The 27,092-nt window shown below is 39.9% G+C and overlaps 1 protein-coding gene across 7 annotated transcripts in view; it reads left to right on the top strand.

Annotated features, from left to right (window-relative positions):
* Positions 1–27,092, top strand: part of SAMD9L (sterile alpha motif domain containing 9 like) — a 48,534-nt gene that overhangs the window by 6,488 nt on the left and 14,954 nt on the right. For 2 of the 7 annotated variants that reach the window (XM_053655060.1, XM_053655057.1), the window contains exons 2-3: positions 25,449–25,536; positions 25,880–26,071. The exons of 1 other annotated variant lie outside the window; for it this stretch is intronic. The gene's annotated coding sequence lies outside the window, so the exon portion shown is untranslated. Of the gene's footprint in view, positions 1–10,949; positions 11,001–21,332; positions 21,465–25,448; positions 25,537–25,879; positions 26,072–27,092 lie in introns of those variants that run through there. 4 more of the 7 variants (XM_053655059.1, XM_053655061.1, XM_053655062.1 and 1 more) reach the window with 4 other exon arrangements.

Here is a 27,092-nt window from a genome sequence, read left to right as displayed (position 1 = left end):
CCAATTTTCTTGAATTTTTTGAGGCTCATTTTGTGTCCATTCATGTGGTCTATCTTTGAAAATGTTCCATGTGCATTTAGCTTCTTTGGGATGAAGGGCTCTATATATATCAGTTAAGTCCATTTCATCTAGGGTGTTGTTTAATGCCGCAATATCTTTGTTGATATTTTGTTTGGAAGATCTGTCCATTTTTGATAGTGGGGTGTTAAAATCCCCTACTATAATTGTGTTCCTATCGATATCTTTCTTGAAGTCCTCTAAGATTTTCTCGATACATTTGGGTGCCCCTATGTTTGGTGCATATATGTTTACGATGTTAATGTCTTCTAGGTGGATTCTTCCCTTGAGTATAATGAAGTGACCTTCTGAGTCTCTTTTTATGGCCCTTTTTTTGAAGTCTATTTTGTCCGATATGAGAATTGCTACCCCAGCTTTTTTTCATGTCTGTTTGCTTGGAAAACTTGTTTCCAGCCTTTCACTTTTAGTCTGTGATGGTCTTTTGTCCTGAGGTGGGTCTCTTGTAGGCAGCATATGTATGGGTCATGCTTTCTTATCCATTGAGCTATTCTGTGTCTTTTGATTGGAGCATTTAATCCATTTATGTTTAAGGTTATTATTGATAGGTACTTATTCATTGCCATTTTTGTACCTGTGTTCCTCTCCGTCTCCCTCTTTTCCTTCCTTTCCTTAAAGCAGTCCTTTTAGTATTTCTTGTAGAGCTGGTTTTGTGGAGGCGTATTCTTTTAGACTTCTTTTGTCTTGGAGGCTCTTTATTTGGCCTTCTATCTTGATTGAGAGCCTTGCTGGGTAAAGTAGCCTTGGTTGTAGGCCTCTGGTTCTCATTACTTGGAATATTTCTTGCCATTCTCTTCTTGCTTGGAGTGTTTCCATTGAGAAGTCAGTAGCTAACCTTATTGGGGCTCCCTTGTATGTTACTTCTTTTTCTCCCTTGCTGCCTTTAAGATTCTCTCTTTGTCTTGGAATTTTGCCATTTTGATGATGATGTGTCTTGAAGTGGGCCTCCTTGGGTTCCTCTTGATTGGGACTCTGTGTGATTCCTGGATTTATGAGACTTTTTCTCTCATCAAATTAGGGACATTTTCTCTCACTACTCTTTCAAATACGTTTTTTATTCTTCTTCTTCTTCTTCTCCTTCTGGTATTCCTATTATTCAGATATTATTATGTTTCATATTGTCTTGCATTTCTTTTAATCTCTCTCCATTCTTTCTGAGCCTCTTTTCATTTTCTTGCTCTTTCTGTGAGATGCTTTCTACTTTGTCCTCCAACTCACTAATCCTATCCTACGCCTCATCTATCCTACTTTTGAAACTTTCTACTGTGTTCTTCAATTTGGAAATTGTATTCTTCATTTCCTCTTGTCCCTTGCTGATATTTTCTATTTCCTTTTTCATGTTGATGTTTGCAGAGAGATCATTGTAGTTCCCCTGTAGTTTCTGATAGCTCATTGTGAGCTCTTTGAACTTCGTAATAACCAGTGCTTTGAATCCACTATCTGATAGTTGATTAGCCTCTATTTCATCTAACATTCTTTCTGAAATTTCTGCTTTTTCTTTCATTTGGGGATTGTTTCTTTGTCTTCCCATTGTTTGAGACTCTTCTTGTTAGTCTCAACTTCTAAAATTGATCTGTTCTGACACCCTGGGTTTATGGTATGAACTTCTGTGGTATGATACCTGTGAAGTTCAGTGTTGCAAACTCCTTCAGGTATCTTGATGTTCTCCGTCTCCACCCACTCTCACACTGGTCCTCGTGCTGGTCCCCGCACTGGTCGCCTACCACTGCTGAGTGTCCCGGCTCCTGTAGCTGACTCCTCTGGCGCCCAGGTCTGTCAGAGGGGCTTGGGGTGTCCAACTCCCATAGCTGACTCCCAGGCGCCCAGGCCCGTCTCTATGGCAGTGGCACAGGGGCCTCCAGTGTCCCAGCTCCCTCCTGTACCTGACTCCCCGGCATCCAGTCCCGTCGCTATGACAGCGGCATAGGGGCCAATAATGTCCCAGCTCCCATAGCTGACTCCTCTGGCGCCCAGGCCTGTCACAGGGGTTTGGAGAGTCCGGCTCCCGTAGCTGACTTTCCAGCGCCCAGGCCCGTCTCTATGGCTGCAGCGCAGGGGCCTCCGGTGTCCCAGATCCTGTAGCTGACTCCTCTGGCACCCAGGCCCATAGCTATGGCAGCGGCACAGGGGCCAAGAATGTCCCAGCTCTGGTTCCTGACTCCTCTGTCACCCAGGACCATCACAGGGGCTTGGAGTGTTCGGCTCCTGTACCTGACTCCCGAGCTTCCAGGCCTGTTGCTATGGCGGCAGCACAGGGGCCGCGTGTGTCCCAGCTCCCGTAGCTGACTCCGCTGCCGTCTGGTGTTTCAGCGTCGGTCACAATCTCTGGTCTTTTAATTTCATATATGCTGGGTAACCGATGGTTTATTGTGCTGTTTCTGTATAGATCTGCCAGAATTTTCACCCACAAGTACAGGAGCTAGAATCTGTTCTGTCCTACTCTGTCGCCATCTTCCCAGCATCACATTTTTAATTAAAGGACTGAATTTCAAAATTCTTTTTAGAAAAGCTGACACACCCTACAGTTAATAAATGTATGTGGCTTCGATCATATAACAAACAAATAGTTACCTTTTTCATATATTTGTTGCTGAGAGCTCAGAACCAAAATCTTCCCATATTTTGAAAGGCTTCATTGTGTAAATCTCAGCTCTTTCTCTGGAATGTCCTTTTCTCTCCCCACTTTTTACTCTGCCAGGAAAGCATACTGGACCTGAGACCTCTGAAGTCTACAGAAGTTATTTTCACAGATCCAGTTTCACAGAGGGAATACATATATCTTTTTAGGAGTGAGAACTGCAAACAGACATTGGTGGCAGGCTGGCTAAACACCTCCCAATATCCGTCCTCCCCTGATATGTAGCAACAGAATGTTTAGCTGCACTGCTAGTTATGGCACTGCTTTTGTACTTCTGTCTTGTGCTCTCAAAATAAGGAGTGTCTGCCATTTCCCTGTCCCATCTACCATGGCTGTAAGAGAGATGTCATGCAGCAGCTAGAGCAGCCATTGTGGGTCACAAGACAAAAGCCATGTTGAAGATGACAGAGTAATGAGACAAAAGAAGCTTGGGACATGACGGTTGTGGGGCTTTCACACCAGCCCTGGTCCATCTACCTGGACTTTCACTTGAAAAAAAAATAGATTTCTATCCTTATTAATCCACTGCTACTTTGGGTCACTGTTAGAGCAAATTAGCTAATATTCTATGTGATATACTGGCATTTTAAATATTAAATTTCACACTTTCTGTCACAAAGAGTAGTGAATGAAAATTTCTTGATTTATTTTCCTGGAACTACAGCCATGCTAAGATGAACTCAGGACAGATTTTCCAAAAGAGAATATATTACGTATAAAAGAAACTGTTTAAATCATTTCCCTACAAATGTGTTAAATAGTCCATTTAAGGGATAAATGAAAGGGTGCTAGCTGTGGGAACAGAGTGATAATTGACAAAGGCTTGCATCAGTCTTGAAACTGAACTCACAATCTTTTTATTTCTCCCCTGTATTTCCTTCCTTGATTTGACAGACCACCACTCAGCCTGTTCCTCACATTTAGAAATTTAAGAATGAGCCAAAACTCCTCTCTCTGCCTCACACATCTATATCTACATCACACATTCTAATGAGGACAACTTCTCCCTGAATACAAAATACATAAATAAAAGTAATTCAGGGACATGAGAAAAGTCAAATAGGACAGAAAGAAGTAAAATAAATACAGTTAAAGTTACATCTCTTCTTATCCTTAAGCCTCAGTGTCTTTCCTGAAAAGCAACCATGTCCATTCCTGCTACCTTTCAATAAAGTTTTCAATACCTACCAGCTTCTGTGTGCATGTGAGTATGCAGAATCTATGTTTATGTACATCTGTATAATTTTCAAAAATTTTTACACAGGTGGGATTATACAATATAACCCACTCTACCCCTGAGCTATTTCCCTTGTATTCTGGAAATCATTGCATTTCAATGGGGAAGTACTCAAATGATCTCTAATGGCTGTATTTCAGTTGTCTGAATATACTGCCAGTTCCTCTTTATGGTCAGTGAGGTCACTGTCAGCTTTTCTTTGGTATTAGTAAAATACTTCAGTAAATAGCTTTGCATAAATATCTTGGAGTGATTTTGAAATTTTTCATAGCATGAAGTCTTAGCAGGAAAATCACTGGATATTTTCTAGCATGAATTTAATATTTTTAAGTAAGATTTTCATAGAAGTAAATGACATATATGGAATGTGCAATTATGAAAAGGGTACAACTTGATGAATGTCCATCATTTGACCACCGCTATGAAGCCAGCAAACAGTCCATACACAGCAATCTAACAGCATCCCAGAATGTATCCTGGTACTCCCACCATGTCCCTAACTGTCTCTCAAGGGTAACCACTATCATGAATTCTCCCACCACAGATTAATTATCTGTATTTGACATTTATATAAATAGTAAATGATAGCATGTGTATTCTTTCCTGTATGTGTCCTTTCATTCAACATCATGCTGCTTCAGATGATGATAGTTCAGTCTTTCTAATTGCAATCTAGTACTTACTTCATCATATAACTCTTCCACTAGTTTGCCATTCTATTATTGAAGGACACATCATGAATAAAGCTCCTATGAACATTCTTGTATGTACCTGTCTTTTGGTGAACACACATTCATCTTTCTTGGATATCACGAGAATGTTCAGCCTGAGTAGATAAAGCTGAACAGTTTTCCCAGGAGGATGTATACGCATGCACACCCTCACAATCAGTGTGTGAGAGTTCTAGTTGCTTGATCTTTTAAAAATATATTTTATTAATTATGCCATTACAGTTGTCCCATTTCCCCCCTTCATTCCCCTCCACGCTGCACACCCCCTCCCTCCACACTCCCCCCTTTAGTTCATGTCCATGCGTCATAAGTTCTTCAGCTTCTACATTTCCTAAACTACCCTTGCCTTCCCCCAGTCAATTTTCTCCCCACTGTCTATGCTACTTATTCTCTGTACCTTCTCCCCCCTTCTCCTCCTCCCACTCCCCTGTTGCTAACCTTCCATGTGATCTCCATTTCTGTGGCTCCACTCCTGATCTAGCTGTCTGCTTAGTTTGCTGTTCTTTTAGGTATGGTTGTTAATAACTGTGAGTTTGCTGTCCTTTCATGGTTCGTATTTTTTATCTCCTTTTTCTTAGATAAGTCCCTTTAACATTTCATATAATATGGGCTTGGTGATGATGAACTCCTTAAATTTGATCTTATCTGAGAAGCACTTTATCTGCCCTTCTATTCTAAATGAAAGTTTTGCTGGATAGAGCAATCTTGGTTGTAGGTCTTTGGATTTCATGACTTAAAATACTTCTTTCCAGCCCCTTCTTGTCTGAAAGTCCTGTTTTGGGGAAATCAGCTGACAGTCTGATGGGAACTGCTTTGTAGATGACTGTCCCCTTACCTCTTGCTGCTTCTAGGATTCTCTCCTTCATTTTAATCTTGGCTAATGTAATTATGATGTGCCGTGGTGTGTTCCTCCTTGGGTCCAACTTCTTTGAGACTCTCTGAGCTTCCTGGACTTCCTGGAAGTCTATTTCCTTTGCCAGATTGGGGAAGTTCTCCTTTATTATTTGTTCAAATATGTTTTCCCCTTGTTGCTCTTCCTCTTCCCCTTCTGGCACCCCTATAATTCAGATGTTGGAATGTTTAAAGATGTCCTGGAGGTTCCTAAGCCTCTCCTCATTTTTTTTTTAATTTCTTGTCTCTTCATTTTTTTCTGTTTGGTTGTTTCTTTCTTCCTTCTGGTCCACTCCATTGATTTGGGTCCCAGTTTTCTTTTCACCACTATTGTTTCCCTGTGCATTTTCCTTCATTTCACTTAGTGTAGCCTTCATTTTTTCATCTAATTTGTGACCAAAATCAACCAGTTCTGTGAGCATCCTGATCACCAGTGTTTTGAACTGTGCATCTGATAGCGTGGCTATCTCTTTGTTGCTTGAAAGTATTAGCTCTGGGGCTTTGATTTGTTCTTCTGTTTGAGCCACAATTTTTTGGTCTGGTCGAGCCTGTAATGTATGAGGGGCAGAGCCTTAGGTGTTCACCAGGGTGGGGCAACCCAGCTGCTGGGTTGTGACGCTGTTTGTGGGGGTAGGGTCTGAGAGGAAACAATGGCCCTTGATCTACTCTCTCGGATTTCAGTCCCCTCTTCCACTTCCCAGAAGCAAATTGTGCCCTTCTGATGCTGGTTCCCAGGTGGGTGGGCTTGTGTATGTTCCAGCACCCTGTGGGACTCTCCAACAAACTCTCCTGTGGGGCTGGGAGTCTCTCCTGGTACCTCAACCCCTGCAAGTTTTTTCAATTGGTGCTTTTAGGCTTTATTTTCCTGAGCTAAGGCCATGGGTTACATGGTCTCTCCCACTGCCCATTTTTTGCCTGGTTTATCTGTGCGTGAATGTATGTCCATAGTCAGCCAATCGCCTTGCAGGCCTCAGTGGGTCTGCTCATTTCCTCCCCGCACCCAGGTTACCAACCACCACTTTTTCCTGCCACGAACCCTCTCTACTGGCCTCGGATTCCACCCCTCTTACTGGTCTGGGTGAATGGTTCATTGTCAGACTTCCATACAGTTCAATTTTCTGTCTATTCTGGTTGCGCTTTTGTTTCTAAATCTTTGTTGTCCTTAAATTTGGTTGTGTGAGGAGGCACAGTATTTCCACCTATGCCTCCATGTTGGCTGGAAGTCCTAGTTGCTTGATCTTAATACACATTTTTAATTCAATCTTTCTCCTTCATTGTTAGCACTTGTTTTTCCTGTTTAAAATATTTTTGTCTACTTTCATATTTTCCTAGAAAATTTTTAACTCAATTTTTTAATTGTTGTTCTAGTACACTTGTCTCCATTTTCCCCCACTTCTCTCCCCCACCCCATTGACACCAACCTACCACCCTCAATCCTACTCCCCTTTGGTTTCTCTATGGGTCCTTTATAATGTTCCCCGATGGCTCTTTCCCTTCTTTCCCCCATTAGTTCCCCCCTCCACTCTCCCCTCTGGTTATTGTCAGTTTGTTCTGGTTATATTTTGTTGCTTGTTTCTTTTGTTGATTAGGTCCCACTTATAGGTGAGACCATATGGCATTTCTCTTTCACTTCCTGGCTTATGTCACTTAGTATAATGCTCTCCAGTTCCATCCATACTATTGTGAAGGGTAGGAGCTTCTTTTTGCTGCACAGTATTCCATTGTGTAAATATACTATATATTTTTTATCTACTAATTTACTCATAGGCATTTAAGTTGTTTTCCAGCACTTGACTATTGTAAATTATGCTGCTATGAACATTGGGGTACACAGATTTTTTTGAACTGGTGTTTCAGGATTTTTAGGGTATAATCCCAGCAGCAGAGTTGCCAGGTCAAAAGGCAGTTCCATTTTTAGTTTTCTAAGGAAATTCCATACTGTTTTCCACAGTGGCTGCACCAGTCTGCATTGCCACCACAGTGTACTTGGGTTCCCTTTTCTCCACAACCTTGTCAATACTTGTTGTTTGTTGATTTGTTTATGATGGTCATTATGACAGATGTGAAGTGGTATCTCATTGTGGTTTGAATTTGCATTTCTCTGATGGCTAGTGATGCTGAGCATCCTTTGATATATCTCTGGGCCTTCTGTATATCCTCCTTGAAGAAGTAAGTCATCATTCTTCTTCGCCCATTTTTTAATTGGGTTGTTTGTCTCCCTGGAGTGGAGTCGTGTGAGTTCTTTATATATTTTGGAGATCAGACCCTTGTTCAAGGTATCATTGGCAAATATATTTTCCCATTGGATTGGTTCCCTTTTCATTTTGCTGATGTTTTCTCTGGCAGTGCAAAAGCTTTTTATTTTGATGAAGTCCCATTTGTTTATTCTTTCCTTTATGCCCCTTGCTCTAGGGGACACATCAGTGGAAATATTGCTGTGTGTAATATCTGAGGTTTCCATGCCTATGTTCACCTCTAGGACTTTTATGGTGCCATTTCTTATATTTAACTTTTTTTCCATCTTGAGTTTATTTTTGTGTATGGTGTAAGTGGGTGGTGGAGTTTCATTTTCTTGCAGGTAGCTGTGTAGGTCTCCTAACACTATTTGTTGAAGACACTATTTTTACTCCATTTTAGGCCTCTTCCCCCTTTGCTGAATATTAATTAACCATAGAGACTTGGGTTTATTTTTGTTCTCTATTCTATTCCATTGATCTATGTCTGTTCTTATGTCAGTACCAGGCTGTTTAGATTACAGCCTGGTAATGGCCTTGATATCAGGTATTGTGATCCCTCCTACTTTGTTCTTCTTTCTCAAAATTGTGGCAGCTACTCAGGGTCATTTATGGTTCCATATAAATTTTGAAATGTTTTTTCTATATCTTTGAAATATGTCATTGATATTTTACTAAGGATTGCATTGAAACTATACATTGCTTTGGGTAGTATGGACATTCTGATGATGTTTATTCTTGCAATCCATGAACATAGTATATGCTTCTCTTTCTTCATGTCTTCCTTAATTTCTTTCTTCAGTATTGTATAGTTTTCTGAGTACAGGTCTTTTACCTCCTCAGTTAGGTTTATTCCTAGGTACTTTATTTTTCTTGTTGCTATAGCAAGTGGATTTTTTTTCCTGATTTCTGTTTCTAATATTTCATTGCTGGTGTACAAAAATGCCTACAATTTCTGAATATTGACTTTGTATCCCACTACCTTGCTAATGTCACTTATTGGGTAGGGTAGTTATTTGGTAGAGTCTATAGAGTTTTCTATGTACACTATCATGTCATCTGCGAACAATGACAGTTTTACTTCCTCCTTTCCAATTTGGATGCCTTTTATTTATCTTGTCTAAATGCTGTGTCTAGGACTTCCAATCCTATGATAAATAGAAGTGGTAAAAGTGGACATGCCTGTCTTGTTCTTGATCTTAGTGGCAAAGCTTTTAGTTTTTTCCTATTGAGTATGGTATTGGCTGTAGGTCTCTCATATATGGCCTTTATTATATTGAGAAATGCTCCCCCTACACCCACTTTGCTGAGTGTTTTTATATAAATGGGTGCTGTACCCTATCAAATGCTTTTCCCACATCTATTGACATGAACATGTAATTTTTATCTTTCATTTTAAGTGATGCATCACATTTATTGATTTGAGAATATTATACCATCCTTGCATCCCTGGGATGAATCCCACGTGATCATGGTGTATGATCTTTTTATGTATTGCCGGATGCAGTCTGCCAATATTTTGTTGAGGATTTTAGCATCTATTTTCATCAGCAATGTTGACCTGTAGTTTTCTTTCTTTGTTGTACATTTATTTATCTGTTTTGGGGATTAGGATGATGTTGGCCTCATAAAAAGAGGTTGGGAATATTCCCTCTTCTTGAATTTTTTGGAGGGTGATTTTTTGGAATAGTCTGAGAAGAATAGGGGTTAGCTCTTCATGAAATGTTTTGTAAAATTCTCCTGTGAAACCGTCTGGTCCAGGGCTTTTGAGTGCTAAAAAGTTTTTTGATTATTGCTTCTATTTTACTATTTGTCATTGGTCTCTTCTGGCTTTCTAAGCTGCTTCTTCATTCAGTTTTGGAACATTACATTTTTCTAGAAATTTGTCCAGGTTTTCAAATATCTTTGCATATAGTTGATCATAGCAATTTCTTTGTATTTCTGTGGTATCAGTTGTAATCTCTCCACTTTCATTTCTAATTTTATTTATTTGGGTCCTCTCTTTTTCTTGATGAGTCTGGTAAACATCTTGTTGATTTGGGTTATCTTTTCACAGAACCAGGTCCTGGATTATATGATCCTTTCAACTGTTTTTTTTTTTTAAATCTCTATGTCATTTAATTCTGCTCTGATCTTGGTCATTTCCCTCCTTCTACTTTCTCTGGACTGTGTTTGTTGTTGTTCCTCGAGTTCTTGTAGGTGTAGGGTTAGGTTGTTTGTTTCAAATGTTTCCATCTTTTTTAGGTAGACCTGTATTACTATGAACTTTGACTTTTTTCTTTAAGTTTTGTTTTGGCTTTGAGTATTTATAATTTTGATAGGTAGTGCTGAATTTCTTTTACAATTGTTCTCAAGTACCTCTACCTACAGTTTATGATTTAGCTTAATTTCTCATCCTCTCCCCAACACCAAGTATTATTTAAATTTTTCATTTTGGCAACATGATAGGATAAAAATGATATTTTATAGTGTTCTGTATTAAAACATTTGCTTATTTGAATAAGTTGAATTTATTACACTTAATATTTTTCTTGTAAATGTTCATATCCTTTGCTTATTTTTTTAATTGAATTTCTGGGTTTTCACTACTGATTTCTACAGATCCTTTAAATTAAGAAAATTAGTTCTTAATAGTTTTCCTGGCTGATCAGTGCTCTTTTGTCTTATTTTAGGACACATTTTGCAAAATGATTGCCATGTTTATGCAATTCAAGTTAATTACCTTTCCTCTGTATGTGTTTTGGGGTTTATGTCTTCCTTCCCCACTTTAATATTTTTTGAACTTGGTCATGTTTTCTAAGACTGTATTAATGAATTTATCACATTTAAATCATTGAGTCATATGGTATATAGTTTAATGTAAGGAGATTTATCTCATCTAATTTTCCTTGGTCCTGTATCAGGGAGCCTCCTATGTAACAAAGATCATGAAGAAAAGGTACTGTTAACATCATTGTCCCAATTGGGTTAAACTTAGTTAGAAACACTGATTTCAGGAGCAACCACAACTCCGCCCCCATCTACCCTGAGACAGATCCAGTAGTAATTGTATTTCAAGTATATGTGTATTTCTTGTTCTTTTTTTAGATAATTTGGGCTGATAATTCAAGGATAATGTTTTTTTCTTCCACTTGCCTCTTCAGAAACCATTCCCATTCCTTTCTCACAAGGAAAAGGAAAAAGAAGTGAAACCCGTAAGTTATACTCATGACCTGAACTACTGTGAATAGATAGACCTAACCAGAAGCTCCATGTCTCACACTCTCTAGCCCATCATCCCCTCCATGGATCTTATCTGCTTCTTTTTTGGCTTTCATTGCTAAGGATATTACACTTCAGGAAAATCTGATTTTTCTACCATCTCTCTTCTACCTTCCTCTGATTAGGATGTGGATGGAGACACTGATATGACAGGAAAGGATTTCTATCCTCAAAGGGTTTGTGTCTCTCTCCTTTTTGCTGCCCAGTGACCCATTTGGTAGGTTTCTCTACGAATCAAGTCACTTTGTTTAGTCACTTTTCCCTCATTTTGAATTTTGGAAGTCAATGCCACATGTCGATTCTTGGATTATTGTGTCTTTTTATGATTAATTTAAATTTAAGAAATTAGCCTGTATCCCATCCTTTGTTTGAATGTGGCTGCAGGTTTCTTCTTCTGATTTTTATCTTATCTTTTATTCATTTTATTATGTTTTGGGAAGAAAAATTCTTTAATTTGGTTTAACACAAAATAATAAAAATCTGCCCTGGCTGGTGTAGCTCAGTAAATTGATCCCAGGCCTGTGAACCAGAGGACTGTAGTTCGATTCCCAGTCAGGGCACATGCCTGGGTTGCAGGCCAGTTCCCAGCAGAAGACCTATGAGATGCAACCATACATTGATATTCTCTCCCTCTCTCGTTTTCCCTCTCCTCTAAAGATAAATAAATAAATAATCTTAATGAAAAGAAGAATAAAAATCCAAGCATAGTCAAGAAGATTAGAAACACACAAACAGACACAGATTAGAAACACAGACACAAGCCACAATTGTTTTCCTTACCTGACACTGACTTACTTATAAAACTATCATAATCAAGTCAGAGTGGTTTTTTACACAGGGGTAGTCAACACACAGTGAAACACACTATGGAATGGAGCACAGAAGTAGGTCAATGTATATTTTAATACTTAACATATTGTATGGTTTTGCAGGGCAGTAAGAAAAGTATAAATTTTTAAAGACATGGTGCTGAGCATATTTGTAACCATGTGGAAATAAATGAAATTGGACCCCTTACCTCATCATATCCCACACACAAATCAACTCACAGTACAAGGCAAAACTAGAAAGCATTTACAGTGATGTGGAGGAACATCTTATGACCTCAAAGTAGGGATGTCCTAAGTAAGACACTAAAAACAGAAACCATAGAAAAATAGTCATAAATTTAACTACACTGAAATTAAGAACTTTGGTTTATCACCACAAAGTGAAAGCCAAACTAAAAGATACCTGAAATAAATACAGTGAATAAAAGATTAGGATACAGAGCAGATTAAACACTCAAACAAATAAGCAAATCATTACCAATATTATAAATATACAAAAGAAATGAAAAAGAATTTCATAGAAGCATAAATAGGAAGCCTAAAAATCTGAAAAAAAACTTTAATCTCATAAGTACTGAGGAAAACAGAAATTAAAACCACAACTACATGCAATTTCATACCACCTGAATGGCCAAATTTAGAAGTCTCATAATACCAAGACTTGGCATGGATTCAGAGAACTCTTAATCCAGTACTCATAGCAGTGTAAACTGGTAATGACAACTTGGGAAACAGTCCAGCAATACTGGGGATGTTGATCACGTGTATGATCACCAAACAGCACCTGCCTTCTACGCAATCTTCTCTAGACTACCTCTTGCTCAAATGTACCAGATGTGGACAAGAATATTCAGAACTGGTATAAGGCAAATATTCATCAACAGAAGCATGGATAAGTCAGGTGTTGCAAATTCATACAATGGAAAATTAAACAGCAGTGAAAAAATTCACTACAGTGACACTAACATGGATACATCTCAGAAGAAATGCTGAATGCCTGGATACATATAAACCAGTTCAAATAAACAAAACTAAGCAGTAAGTGGCTAAGACAATCAGGAACCCTAAACCTACTTATACACTGATGAGAAACATGCCACTTAAGCAGAAAATTGTAAGTGTAAGTTACATCCCTGAGAGTGAAGAGAATGGACTTCAAAAGATTGCCTCTCTCTTTTATTGGGGGTTCAAAGTGTTACCCAGTTATTGACTGTATGATCCCTTTTTATATCTTTTTAGTAGGAAGTACAATACAAAGACAAAATCTTGCACTGAGTAATCTGAGTAAGTTGTCCAATCACCCTCCAACACTTTAAAATATATTTTACAAACAAGGAAATTCTAACCACTTTACAGGAAAGTATAACCATACCACAAACATCAATAACAGGAAATTAACAATGATGTTTGTCAACTTAGATGTTAATCCTGATCAAAGCCTCACACTTCCTTCAGGATTCACCAATTATCTCAATAATGTCTTTTATAGCAAAAAGACTCAGTTTGGAAACATATATTCCCTTTAGTCTCCTCATCTGGAATAATTCTTTAGCCATTCTGTGACATTTATGACCTCAGCACTTTTTATATTTATAGACCAATTATTTTCTAGAATGTCTCTCAATTTAGGTTTGTCTGATGTTTCAAGATTCTTAGTTTTAAGCTATGCCTCTTGGCAGGAATGTATCACAGAAGTGATGTTGTGGTCACACTGCATCCTACCAGGTGGAACAGCTCAATAGTTCTTATTCGTCCCATACTGATGATGTTCACCGTGATGACTTAACAATATTGCTGAAAATGCAAACTTTGCCATTAATAAGTATTTTGTAGGGAGGAAATTTGAAAAGTTCTAAATATGTTATTCTCTCTGAACTTCTCATTTATTTATTTGTTTGTTTATATCTGTATGGACTTATGGTTTTCTAATTCATTAAGTGGATTAAAACCTGTTATTACATTATTTGATGGTCAAGTTACCTAGATTTGGCTAGTGGAGGCCTATTCAAGTTAATCTTTGGAACCTTTTGACATGATCACCTTTGTTTGTGTCCTTTGCTTTCTGGCATGAACACTGTTCCAAGTTTATCTTATACCTTTCCTGTCCCATCCCTGGAATCACCAATTTTTCCAAGGTTCTCTCATTCATTATGGGGGGGGGGGGAGCATTTAGAAGCCAAGATCTGGGTGCTAGCTGCGTTCATTGCTATTGAGGTATCGCTCCTCCCCTCTTAACGAACAATCCTTGACAATACATTCACAGCTATATTTATTCCTATTACCTAAATATATTCCTGTATCATGCATATTGGAAAGCATGAGTTTGAACTGATACAAGTTTGTACTACTCCAATTGTAGTACCATATCACAAGTTACTCTCTTACCGTATTTGTAACACACTTCTCCAATAATGAGATATCAACTTTCATTTCTTTACATAATTCTTTTCAAGTATGCTATATTGATTATGCCATTACAGTTGTCTCAGTTTTTCTGCCTGTGCCCCCCAACTCAGAGTCCCCCATTCCCTCTGGCAATCCCCCCCTTTAGTTCATGCCCATGAGTCATGCATGCAAGTTCTTTGGCTACTCCATTTCCTATATTGATCTTAACTCCTGTCTAATCTGTACCTACCAACTTGTACTTCTTATTCCCTGCACCCTTTTCGCCATACTCCCTCTTCCCCCTCCCACCTGATAACCCACCAAATGATATCCATATCTATGATTCTGTTTCTGTTCTGTTTGTTTGCTTAGTTCATTTTTCAGATTCATTTGTTGATTGTTGTGAATTCATTCCATTTTTTTAAATTATTTATTTATTTTTATTGATTATGCCATTACAGTTGTTCTATTCCCCCCTTCATTCCCCTCCACTCTATGCCCCATCCTCACCATTACCCCCCTTTAATTTATGACCATGTGTCTCAAGTTCTTTAGATTCTGTATTTCCCATACTATTCTTGCCCCCCCATCTATTTTCTATCTACTGTCTATGCTACTTATTTTCTGTACCTTCTCCCCCCTTCTCCTCCTCCCACTCCGCTGTTGCTAACCCTCCATGAGGTCTTCATTTCTATGTTTCCACTCCTGATCTAGCTGTCCTTTTAGTTTGCTTTCGTTTTAGGTGTGGTTGTTAATAACTGTGAGTTTGCTGTCCTTTCACTGTTCATCTTTTTTTAACTTCTTTTTCTTAGATAAGTCCCTTTAACAATTCATACAATAAGGGCTTGGTGATGATGAACTCCTTAAATTTGATCTTATCTGAGAAGCACTTTATCTGTCCTTCCATTCTAAATGAAAGTTTTGCTGGATAGAGCAATCTTGGTTGTAGGTCTTTGGATTTCATGATTTGGAATACCTCTTTCCTGCCCCTTCTTGCCTGTAAGGTCTCTTTTGAGAAATCTGCTGACAGTCTGATGGGGACTCCTTTGTAGGTGACTGTCCCCTTATCTCTTGCTGCTCCTAGGATTCTCTCCTTCATTTTAATCTTGGCTAATGTAATGATGATGTGTCTTGGTGTGTTTGTTCTTGGGTCCAACTTCTTTGGGACTCTCTGAGCTTCCTGGATTTCCTGGAAGTCTATTTCCTTTGCCAGATTGGGGAAATTCTCCTTTATTATTTGTTCAAATAAGTTTTCACTGGTGGCTGTTCCTTTCCCCCTTCTGGTACCCCTATAATTCGGATGTTGGAGCATTTAAAGATGTCCTGGAGGTTCCTAAGACTCTCCTCATTTTTTTGAATTCTTGCTTCTTCACTCTTTTCTGTTTGGCCATTGTTTGCTTTCTTCTGGTCCACTCCATTGATTTGAGACCCAGTTTCCTTTTCATCACTATTGATTTCCTGTGTAATTCCATTCATTTCAATTAGTTTCGCCTTCATATGTATATCTAATTTGTGGCTATAATCAACCAGTTCTGTGAGGATCCTGATCACCAGTGTTTTAAAATGTGCGTCTGAGAGTTTTGCTATTTCTTCATTGCTTAGATTTATAGGCTCTGGGTCTTTGAAATCTTCTTGAGCCATTTTTGTTCTGTTCACGCCCGTTAAGTACGAGGTCGGGAGCCTTGGACTCCCAGGTTGCTGGGTTGTGAGGCTGTATGTGGGGGCATGGTCAGAGCAGGGAAATGGCGGCCCCCTCTGCTGTTTCTCGCAGTGGGGTGAGGAGCAGAGACTCAGGTGGTTCACCAGGGCAGGGCCACTTAGGTCACTGGGTTATGAAGCTGTATGTGGAGGCGGGGTCAGAGCAGGGAAATGGCAGGCGCCCTCTGCTGCTGCTCGCCACTGGGGCCTGCTGGGTCCCGTCCAATCGCCCACTCCCTCGCTTGTCTGTCCACACACAGATGCAAGACCACAGCCAACCTGAAGCCCTCCTCCCTTGCTGTTTCCCCACGGTCGCTTGCTGAGTTGCCCACCAGGTCCAACCATGCACCTGGATTCCACGCGCCTGAGTCCGTCTGATCGAGTTTTCCTGTGCAACCCTGCTCCTCCAGCTGCTGGTTCACCCCTCTTACCGGTCAGGCTGAAGAATTTGTTGTTATCAGACTTCTGAAAAGTTCATTTTGCTGTGTTCTGGCTGTGTTTTCTGATGCTAATATTTAGTTGTCTCTAAACTTGGTTGTGTGAGGAAGCACGGCATCTCCACCTATGCCTCCATCTTGGCGGAAGTCTCATTGCATTTTTAATGTTCATTATTTTGATCTTCTTTTTCTTAGATAAGTCCTTTTAACATTTCATGCAATGGTGACTTGGTGATGATGAGCTCCTCGTTTTTTCTTGTCTGGGAAGCACTTTATCTACCTTTCGATTCTAAATGATAACTTTGCTGGGTTGAGCAAACTTAGCTGTAGGTCCTTGCTTGTCATGACTGAATATTTTTTGCCAATCCCTTCTAGCCTGCACAGTGTCTTTTGAGAAATCACATAAGAGTCTTATGGAAACTCCTTTCTAGTTAATTGTCTGCTTTTCTCTCTCTTTATCTGTAAAGAGAGAAAAGGTTCTCTCTTTATCTTTAACCTTTGACATTTTAATTATGATGTTTCTTCCCATCCATCTTCTCTGAGACTCTCTACTCCTGGACTTGTATGTCTGTTTCCTTCACCAAGTTAGGGAGTTTTCTTTCATTATTTTTTTTTTCAAATAAATTTTCAATTGCATGGTCTTTCTCTTCTCCTTCTAGCACCCTTATGATTCAAATGTTGGTATATTAGAAATTGTCTCAGAGGCTACTTACATTATCCTCATTGGGGGGGGATTCTTTTTTCTTCTTGCTGTTCTGATCAAATGTTCTTTTTATTCCTTATATTACAAATCATTGATCTGATTCTCAGCTTCATCTATTCCACTGTTATTTCCCTGTAAATTTTTCTTTATTTCACTTAGCATAAATTTCATTTCTGCCTGGGTCTTTCATATGCTATTAAAATACCCAATGAGTTCCTTGAGCATCCTAATAACCAGTGTTTTGAACTCTGCATCTGAGAGATTGCTTATATTCATTTTATTTAGTTCCTTTTGTGGAGTTTTTATCTGTTCTTTCATTTGGGGCATGTGTCTTTGTCTCCTCATTTTGGCAGCCTCCTTGTTTTTGTTTCTATGTATTAGACTCCCTATCTTGGTAGTATAGCCTATTGTAGAAAAGTACACCCATATTTTGGATGGGGCATTACCTTATGAAATCAGCAGAGTGGGTCAACCTGTGTGAACCAGGTTGATGGAGTCTCAGATGTGATGATGTCCCTCTGTGACTCTGTGTGGAAGAGGGTTCAGAAAAGGGACAATGGCCACTGCCTGGCCTCTGGAGTCTGGGAAGAAGCTCTTCCCCAGCACTCACCCAGATGCCAGACACTTCATTTTCTCCCCATATGCCATTGGTGCCCTTGAAGCTCCTACCCTGGTTCTGGAGCCCAGATGGAGTGAGGCTGTGTAAGTCCTATGTCCACTGTGTGCCCTATAAGAGGAGATGCTTGAGAATCCCGCAGTTTCTTCTGCTGCCCCCATTCCCACTGGTTTTTATAGCCAGAAATTATGGGGACTTATCTTCCTGGCACTGAAACCCTGGGCTGTGTGGTCTGGTATGAGGCTGGGATATCTCACTTCCGAGGTAACTCTCCCAATTTCTATGTACCACATTTGAGTATGAGACTGCCCATTCTGTGTCTCCATATCTCCACCCCTCCTACCCATTTGGGAGAATGTGACTTCTTTAATTTTTTGGTAGTCAGACTTCCATACAGATTGGTTTTCTGACAATTCTGGGTGATAGTTATTTTCTAGTTTAGTTGTAATTTTTGCTCTGGTGGTGCATGGAAGTGACCTGTTTTTACCTACATCTCCATCTTGACTGCAAATCAATGTAAATAATTCTTTCTTTTATCTATTCCTCTATATAATTAATCTTCTACATCAATGAATGCTTCTGTCCCTTGCCTAGTACAAATGCCCTCCTTCCTTCACTCAGCTTTGACTGCTGATCAAAAGGGCATTAATTATCCCTTCAGCTTGACTTTGTATGGCACCTAATAGCCTCCCTATTCTTAGAACACTTACTTTAGAAAATCTATCATTGCAAATTCCTTCTCTGCCCATTTAAAATGTATGTAAATGTTCTCCAAGCCCTGCCTGGTGTGGCTCAGTGGACTGAATGCCAGCCTGTGAACAAAAGGGTAGCCAGTTCCATTGCCAGTCTAGGGAACATGCCTGGGTTGCAGGCCAGGTCCCCAGTAGGGGGCACACAAGAAGCAACCACATATTTGATGTTTCTCTCCCTCTCTTTCTCCCTCCCTTCCCCTCTCTAAAAAATGAATAAACAAAATCTATTAAAAAAGATTCTCCAAGACTGTTGCCAGTTTTACAACCGAGGATTGTCTTTCTTAAGCACCCAGGAACCATGTCTTTGAAATATAAACATCAGAGGAGCTAGCACCCCTGTCTCAGTCTCTGTGGGAAGGTGGAAGCCTAACTTAGATAGGTTCCAAGTAGCAAATCCAGATGGCCTAATGACACAGAAAAACATTTGCAAACTCAAGAGTCAATGTGTTTCACACTTCCCACTGCCAAACCTTCCCCCTGGTAGTTCACTATTTTCCCAGGACCATAAAACCTTCCCACCTTTTGCTTCAGTACAATTGAGTTCAGTGTCTCTTCCCACTCTTACCATAATCTTTTTGTAAGTATACTTTATTGATTATACCATTGCAATTTTCCCAATTTTTTATCCCCTTTATCCCCTCTACATCCTGCAACCCCCACCCTACACCACCTCCCTCCCCCTTAGTTTATGTCCATGATTCATACATATAAATTCTTTGGCTTTTCTGTTTCCTATACTATTCTTAACCTCTCCCCTTCTATTTTAGGCCTAGCAATTATGCTACTTATTCCCTGTACTTTTCCCTCCCACTCTTCACCTCTTCCTCCCCACTGAAAACCCTTCATGTAATTTCCATTTCTCTGGTTCTGTTTCATTCTAGTTGTTTACTTAGATCTTTTTTGTTTTTTAGGTTCATTTGTTGATAGCTCTGAGTTCATTGTCATTTTACTGTTAATAGTTTTTTATCCTCTTCTTAGATGAGTCCCTTTAACATTTCATATAATAAGGGTTGGTGATGATGAACTACTTTAGCTTTATCTTGCCAGGAAAGCTCTTTATCTGCCCTTTCATTCTAAATGATAGCTTTGCTGGATAGAGTAATCTTGAATGTAGGTCCTTGCCTTTCATGGCTTTGAATACTTCTTTCCAGTCCCTTCTTGCCAGTAAAATTTCTTTTAAGAAATCAGCTGATAGTCTTATAGGAAGTCCTTTGTAGGTAACTGTCTCCTTTCCTCTTGCTGCTTTTAAGATTCTCTCTTTATCTTTAATCCTGGCAAATGTAATTTATTATGTACCTTGATGTTTTCTTCCTTGAGCCCAATTTCTTTGAGACTCTCTAGGCTTCCTGGAAGTGTATTTCCTTCACCAGATTGAAGGGGTTTTCCTTCATTATTTGTTCAAATAAGTTTTCAATTTCTTGCTCTTGTTCTCCTTCTGGCACCCCTATGATTCAGATGTTAGAGCCCTTAGAGTGATCCCATAGGTTCCTAAGCCTCTCCTCTTTTTTTTTTTTTAATTCTTGTTTCTTCACTCTGTTCTGGTTGAATGTTTATTTCTTACTTTTGTTCCAAATTGCTTATTTCAGTCCCAGTTTCCTTCCCTACACAGTTGTTTTCCTGTATATTTTGCTTTATTTAACTTTGGGTAGCCTTTAGTTCTTCCTTCATTTTGTGACTGAGCTCAATCAGTTCTGCGAGCATTCTGATTACCAGTGTTGTGATATGTGCATCAGATAGGTCGGCTGTCTTCCTGTCACTTATCTCCTTTTCTGGGGTTTTGATTCATTCTTTCATTTGGGCCATATTTCTTTGTCTTGGTGCACCTGTTATGTTGTAATGGAGTGGAGCCTTAGGTATTTGCCTGGGCCAGTCAATCCTCTTTGCTGCACTGTGGTGCTGTCTGTAGGGGAGGGATCAGAGAGGGAGCAATGCTGCTTGCTCACTCTGCTCTAGCCCCAATTTCCAGAGAACTCTCCTGTAAGACTGCAAGTTTCCCCCACTGTTGCAAACCCCACAGTATTTTACAGATAGTTTTGAGTCTTTAGTTTCCCATTCAGCCAGCCCCACCTTGCTCATGCAATCCACTGCCTTGCTACATGCAATCTCCACTGGAATGGCCAGTCTCCTGTCTGCACTCTTCCTACCAGTCTGGATGAATATTTCTTTAACTCCTTGGTTGTCAGAGTTCCATGCAGTTTGATTTTCTGGCACTGGTTTATTTAGTGTTTTTAAATTGGTCATCATCTTTCTTTTTGTTGTATGAGTAAGTGAAGCATTTCTACCTATACCTCTGTCTTGACTGGAACACTGCCATAGTCTCGAATAAAGTATTAATTACCTAGTTAACTATGAGTTAACTATGTCGAGTGAACTTTTTAAGGACACTATTTCTAGCTACTCTCCCAGATGGAAACTTTCTTATTCTGCTTAGGCTCTGATTTCCCACACCAGGCCAGTCCTCCATTTAGACAGACACCTTGCTCGTGGTGATTGAGCTCTGTCACCCCATGCTGGGCTGCCACCATGCATGTGTATCCTCCTCACTCCCCTCTGGCTCTGAGTCCGCACACTGGAAGTGGATACTATTTTCACACTGTCCAGCTTCTGACTCCTCATCCGAGATCACCCCTCTGAGAGGCCACCTTCCTTATCTCTGGGCTACTGAGACTTTCCTTCTCTTCCACCAGACATCTACCTTTTCCTGCCCATCCAGTAGTTTTAGGACTGAATTGTTTGAAAATGAAGAAGAAGGTAAAAGAAAGAAAAGAAAAGAAAAGAAAAAAAAGAAAAGAAAAGAAAAGAAAAGAAAAGAAAAGAGGAAAAATTCATTTATTTTATTCCAGACATTCCTACCCTGACCATACATTGAAATTAAGAACAGACAGTAATCAGAGGAAAGGTGGGAGGGGATACTGGGAAGAAAAAAGGAAAGGGTTTTTAGGAACATCTATAAAGGACACATGGACAAAACCAAAGGTGGGTAGGATTAGGGGTGGGAAGTGGGGATGGCTGGGGTGTGGGGAAACTGGTGGGGTGAAAGTGGAAGCAAATGTACTTGAACAACAATAAAAAATTGAAAAGAAAGAAAAAAATGCTTAGGGAGCCTTTAAAATTATTGATGCACGGTCCTTTTCCTAGAGAGATATGCCTGTCCAATAGAGGTCTTATGTACCTGCTTTTCGTGAAAATTCACATATGTTAACTGCGGTCTGGATGAAAACCACTCCTTATTAGGGACAAATAGGAATGTAGGAGTTCAGGTGAATTTGAGAATCTGGAGAACAGAGCATGTGAGAAAGCCCATCTGATGGCTTCGGTTTTGTCCTTTATGTAGAAAGAAATGTCATCAAGTGAGAGTGATAGTGGTTAAAATTGTTAAGGTGGGGGAAGCAGAGAATTATGAATATACTTCTTCAGAGAGGGAGATGAAACTTAATAAGGAACTATAGACACTGGGCAGTGTACATTGCCTATTTGAAGTTAAAAGCTTCAGGACCTGGCAAATTTCTAAATTTTTAAAAGTATAAATAAAAAAAGTAAGCAATGGAAAACAGAGATTGTGTTTGGATAATATGATATTTCCCCTTCTTTATATATCATTGTTTCTTAAGTTTGAAAATGAACCCTTATGTTCAAACCAGAAAAGTTGGCATTCATGCTGCCTGTCACTGTCAGAACCAACAAGTAGAGACAAGTATTCAGTTCTTATGAGTGCTTCACTTAGATTGTTGGTGATCTGAGAAGATGGCAGTTATGTACCCTCAAAAACCATCTTAACATCTCATTTTAAGCTGATATTTTTATAAAGAGAACAGATGGAAGCTAAGGGGTTGGGAAAAAAGATTAATTGGGAGACTTCCAGCAAAGATAGAGGTGTAAGTAGACATATTGTACCTCCTTGCACAACCAAAATAAGGACAACAAAAATTAGAAACGAAATAACAACGAGAACTGACAGAAAATTGAACTGTATGGAAGTCTGACAACCAAAGAGTTTAAAAAAACACATTCATCCAGACCAGTGGGCAGGGTGGAGTGGGCAGCCGGGCAGATAGGAGTTGTGGCACAAAAAGTGGAGGCACTGGGTACGCAAGGTAGCAGCTGACAAACCCTGAGCACACAAGATGGGAGCGGGTGGACCCTGGGTGTACAGACAGAGGCTGGCAGACCCCGGGCACGTGGTGGCAACAGGAAGACCCAACAAGGCAGCAACTGTGAAGCAAGGCACTGCCTGCAAGGCAGCTGGCAGACCACAGTTACACATTTGCTTGCATATAAACCAGGCAAAACAGAGGAGCGAGACAGACCACACAAGCAAGGGTTTTAGCACCCAGAAATAATGCTTCAAAACACTTATTAAAAACACCTGGGGGTTGAGGCACAGGGAGAGACTCCCAGCCTCACAGGAGAGTTTGTTGGAGAAACACACAGGGTTCTAAAACATACACAAGCCCACCTGCACGAGAATCAACACCAGAAAGGCCCAGTTTACTTGGGGGAAGCAGCAGAAGGGACTGAAATCCAACAGAGAGCTGAGCAAGCACCACTGTTCTTTCTTGGACCCTGCACCCACATACAGCATCACAACCCAGCAACTGGGTTGCCCTGCTCTGGTGAACATCTAAGGCTCTACCCCTCAATATGTAACAGGCAAGGCAAGACCAAAAAAAGCCCCACAGCAAATACAGCTAAGTGACGAAGAGATGGCCAACCTATCAGATGCACAGTTCAAAACACTGGTGATCAGGATGCTCAAAGAATTGGTAGATTTTGGTCGCAAATTAGGTGAAAAAATGACGGCTACACTAAGTGAAATGAAGGGAAATGCACAGGGAACCAATAGCGTTGGAAAGAAAACTTGGACTCAAATCAATGAAATGGACCAGAAGGAAGAAAGAACCAACTAAACAGAAAAAAATGAAGAAACAAGAATTTTTAAAAAATGAGGAGAGGCTTAGGAACCTCCAAGGACATCTTTAAACATTCCAACATCCAAATCATAGGGGTACCAGATGGGGAAGAGGAACAACCACAAGTGGAACACTTATTTGAACAAATAATAAAGGAGAACTTCCCCAATCTGGCAAAGGAAATAGACTTCCAGGAAGTCCAGGTAGCTCAGAGTCCCAAAGAAGTTGGACCCAAGAAGGAATACACCAAGGCACATCATCATTACATTAGCCAAGATTAAAATGAAGGTGAGAATCCTAGAAGCAGCAAGAGATAAGGGGACAGTCACCTACAAAGGAGTTCTCATCAGACTGTCAGCTGATTTCTCAAAAGAGACCTTACAGGCAAGAAGGGGCTGGAAAGATGTATCCCAAGTCATGAAAGGCAAGGACCTACATCCAACATTGCTCTATTCAGCAAAGCTTTCATTTAGAATGAAAGGGCAGATTAAGTGCTTCTCGGATGATGTCGAGTTAAAGGAGTTCATCATCACCAAGCCCTTATTATATGAAATGTTAAAAGGACTTATCTAAGAAAAAAAGATAAAAAAATGTATAGTAAAATGACGGCAAACTCATAACTACAACCACACCCAAAACAAAAACAGAAACAAACTAAGCAAACAACTAGAACAGGAACAGAACCACAGAAATGAAGATCACAGGGAGGGTTAGCAATGGGGGAGTGGGAGGAGGAGAAAGAAAGGAAAAGATACAGAGAATAAGTAGCATAGATGGTAAGTAAAAAATACACAGGGGGAGAGCAAGAATTGTATGGGAAATGCAGAAGCTAAAGAACTTATGACACATGGACATGAACTAAAGGGGGGAATGTGGATGGGAGAGGGTGTATAGGGCGAGTGGAATGAAGAGGGGGAAATGAGACAACTGTAACAGCATAATCAATAAAATATTTTTTTAAAGATAAATTGAATAAATAGTCCAGCAGTGATTTTCCTCATCCTTCTTTATAGTTGATGAGAAATTCTCCCTAGATCTCAATGGTTCAGCTGCCATCTTCACTGATTGCAGACTCCCTGGGGCACAAAGGTGGAATTGCTTGTGGACCTCCTGGGGTCACATGGTCTTGCATTCCAGTTCCTGGAACAACTGCTTTCCACAGGCTTAATCACTTAAGCCTATCAACTAAAGCTAAAATATTTTAACTCTTGAGTTCCCCTATCAATTATATTCATAATGGAAAAATTAATGATTTACTTTTCAAAAGAAAATGAAATAAATGGTGATCCAGCAAAAAGAATAATTTAGGGGCACTATATTATTTTACTAGAGCTAATTAGAACTGCAGACTTGCTGGCTTAAAAATCAGACATTTATTTCCTCATAGTTCTAGAGGCTACAAGTCTGAGATCAAGGTGTGGCAAGACCATATCTTCCGAGGCCTCTCTCCTTGGCTTATGTGGATAGATGGCATATTCCCCATCTCCTCACTGGCTTTTCTTACCAGGACACCAATCATATTGGATAAGAATTCACCATAAAGAGCTCACTTTACCTTAATTACCTTTTTAAAAACCCTGTCTTCCAATACAGTCACCTGCTGAGGTGCTGAGGATTAGGATTTCACCACAGCATTTTCAGGAACACAATTAGCCCATAACAGCTGATTAAATCACACTGAAATTTTAATTTCCTCTAGGTCTTTCTGTTTTCTTTTTTCTGTAGATTCCACCCCCACACACACACCCCTTGGCCAGTTTCTTATTCTTATGACTTAAATTCTGTCTGATCAATGAATAGTTTCTAAGCAATCATTCAAATTTATTGATAATTTTTGTGATGTCAATTTTTAAATATCTTACATTCTTCCAAATCCAAACAAGTATGTCTCAAATGAAACGAAAACTTCCTGTTCCTGCTTCCTCATTCTGCTTCTGCCCCGCCCCTCTCCCACACCCTCCGGTACAGTCTGCACATCAGGACACAGAAAACTTCACAACTCAATGGCTTAATTTTTAAATAAGGATCTTTACAAGTATTTGTCTCCTAGACATCGGAAGAGGAATAAGAAAACCAAGGTTGAAAGAAATTGTTTCAAGTTTCTGATATAAAAAGAGAAAGCTTTCAGGAAAATCCTGGTAAGTTGCTGAATCAAACCTTATTTTTATGCTTATGAGGGGACAGTGTTTCTAAAACTCCAGCTATAGACTTTATATAAATACATGTGTTTGTCTACAAACCATTACTTGTAAAAATACTGAGATTAATTAGAACTACAAAAGGGCAAAATACACATCAATATATTTAACTGAAGCTAACTTTTTAAGTGTACTTAGAGTGATGAGAGTGTTTTTGTTTGTGTGCAGTGTGAAAGATGACTAGAGAAACAATGTGAATAAGTTCCAAAACATAAGGTTAAAGATTATGAAGGAACCAAGGTCCTGTGCAATTATACCAATTTCTGTCCCATGTTAACTTTAGACTAAAAATTGTGATATTGATAGCTCGGTGGCAGATCCTCTGCACCTGGGCAAGATGGCAACAGAAGAGAGCATTGCACTGAGCACACGCCAGGCTTACTGGGAAAACTGAATAGCAAGAGGAAGCCTCCCTACGCCCTTACAGGACCTGATTGGGGTGCGACCAGGGAAAGGCAGAACCTGCACCTTAGAGGTCAGTATCGTGGCAGGGGTAAGTGCGAGACAGAGAAACCTGCCAGTCTAGCCCAAGGGAAAGAAGAAATTGGTGGGGTATAGACCCTGCTGGAGTGAGTGGAAATTTGGATATTATTTGGGCATTTTCAGAAAGCATTTGGGCCCTCCCACACCCAAAATAATATAATACCAAAGGAAGAAAGGGACACCAAGTTGTGATCATACTTGCTGGTGCATTTGTAGGACCATCTGGACCTGGAAGCCCCATGACAAATGGTGGCACTGGACACACATGTGGGTTCCAAAAGGGAGCCAGAAGCTGGGCAGTGGCTGCAGGAAATGCTGAGGTGCCTGGATGACCACTCAGTGACTGCCTTCAATTCCCAAATTATGGTACTTGAAATGGGAGAAGGAACTCTGGACACTGCCTTAAGTTCTGATGTGGCTGATGACAGCTGGATTGTTCTCTGGGTTTTCTGGAGGAGATGGGCTTTGAGACTAGAGTCTGGCATTTTCCCAGACTGTGCAGCATTTGAATAAAATCCTCCTTCCTTTCTCAACAGATTCTATCTCTAGAATTGGCCTACTGGAGGCAGTGGGCAGCCGAACTCAACTCTGGTTCTGTTAACAGCTTCACATTTCATCAAAGATGCACAGCAGAGGCTATTCTATGTCATTGTTTCTTTCGAATACATCTTATACAGCATTTTAGTTAAACACTAAAATGAAAACGACTACAGGAAGTGAAATTTAACTTGTTTGGATATGGTTTCAGTTTGCAGACCAGTAAAGGAGTGTGCATGTAGTTTTCCCGGGTAATAGCCAGGATTTCCCGAGTGTCTTTTCCCTACTATCAACTGCAAGATCTTGCCAAGCAGAACAGTCCAGCAGGGCAGGGATGTCTAGAGTGCTACCGAGGACCCTCCTGCAGATGAGAGTGGGTGGGCACCAGCACTTGTTCCTAAGAGCTCTGCTAATTTGGTACATTTGGGGCAATACCTAAAGAGAGAACCCTGAAGTAATCACTCCAGAATAGCATC

This window comes from Artibeus jamaicensis, unplaced genomic scaffold, assembly GCF_021234435.1.
Source record: "Artibeus jamaicensis isolate MK-2021 breed Jamaican fruit bat unplaced genomic scaffold, CSHL_Jam_final contig_923, whole genome shotgun sequence".
NCBI lineage: Eukaryota > Metazoa > Chordata > Mammalia > Chiroptera > Phyllostomidae > Artibeus > Artibeus jamaicensis.
Note: the sequence above shows the minus strand (reverse complement) of the source record. Positions and strands in the feature narration are given on the sequence as shown.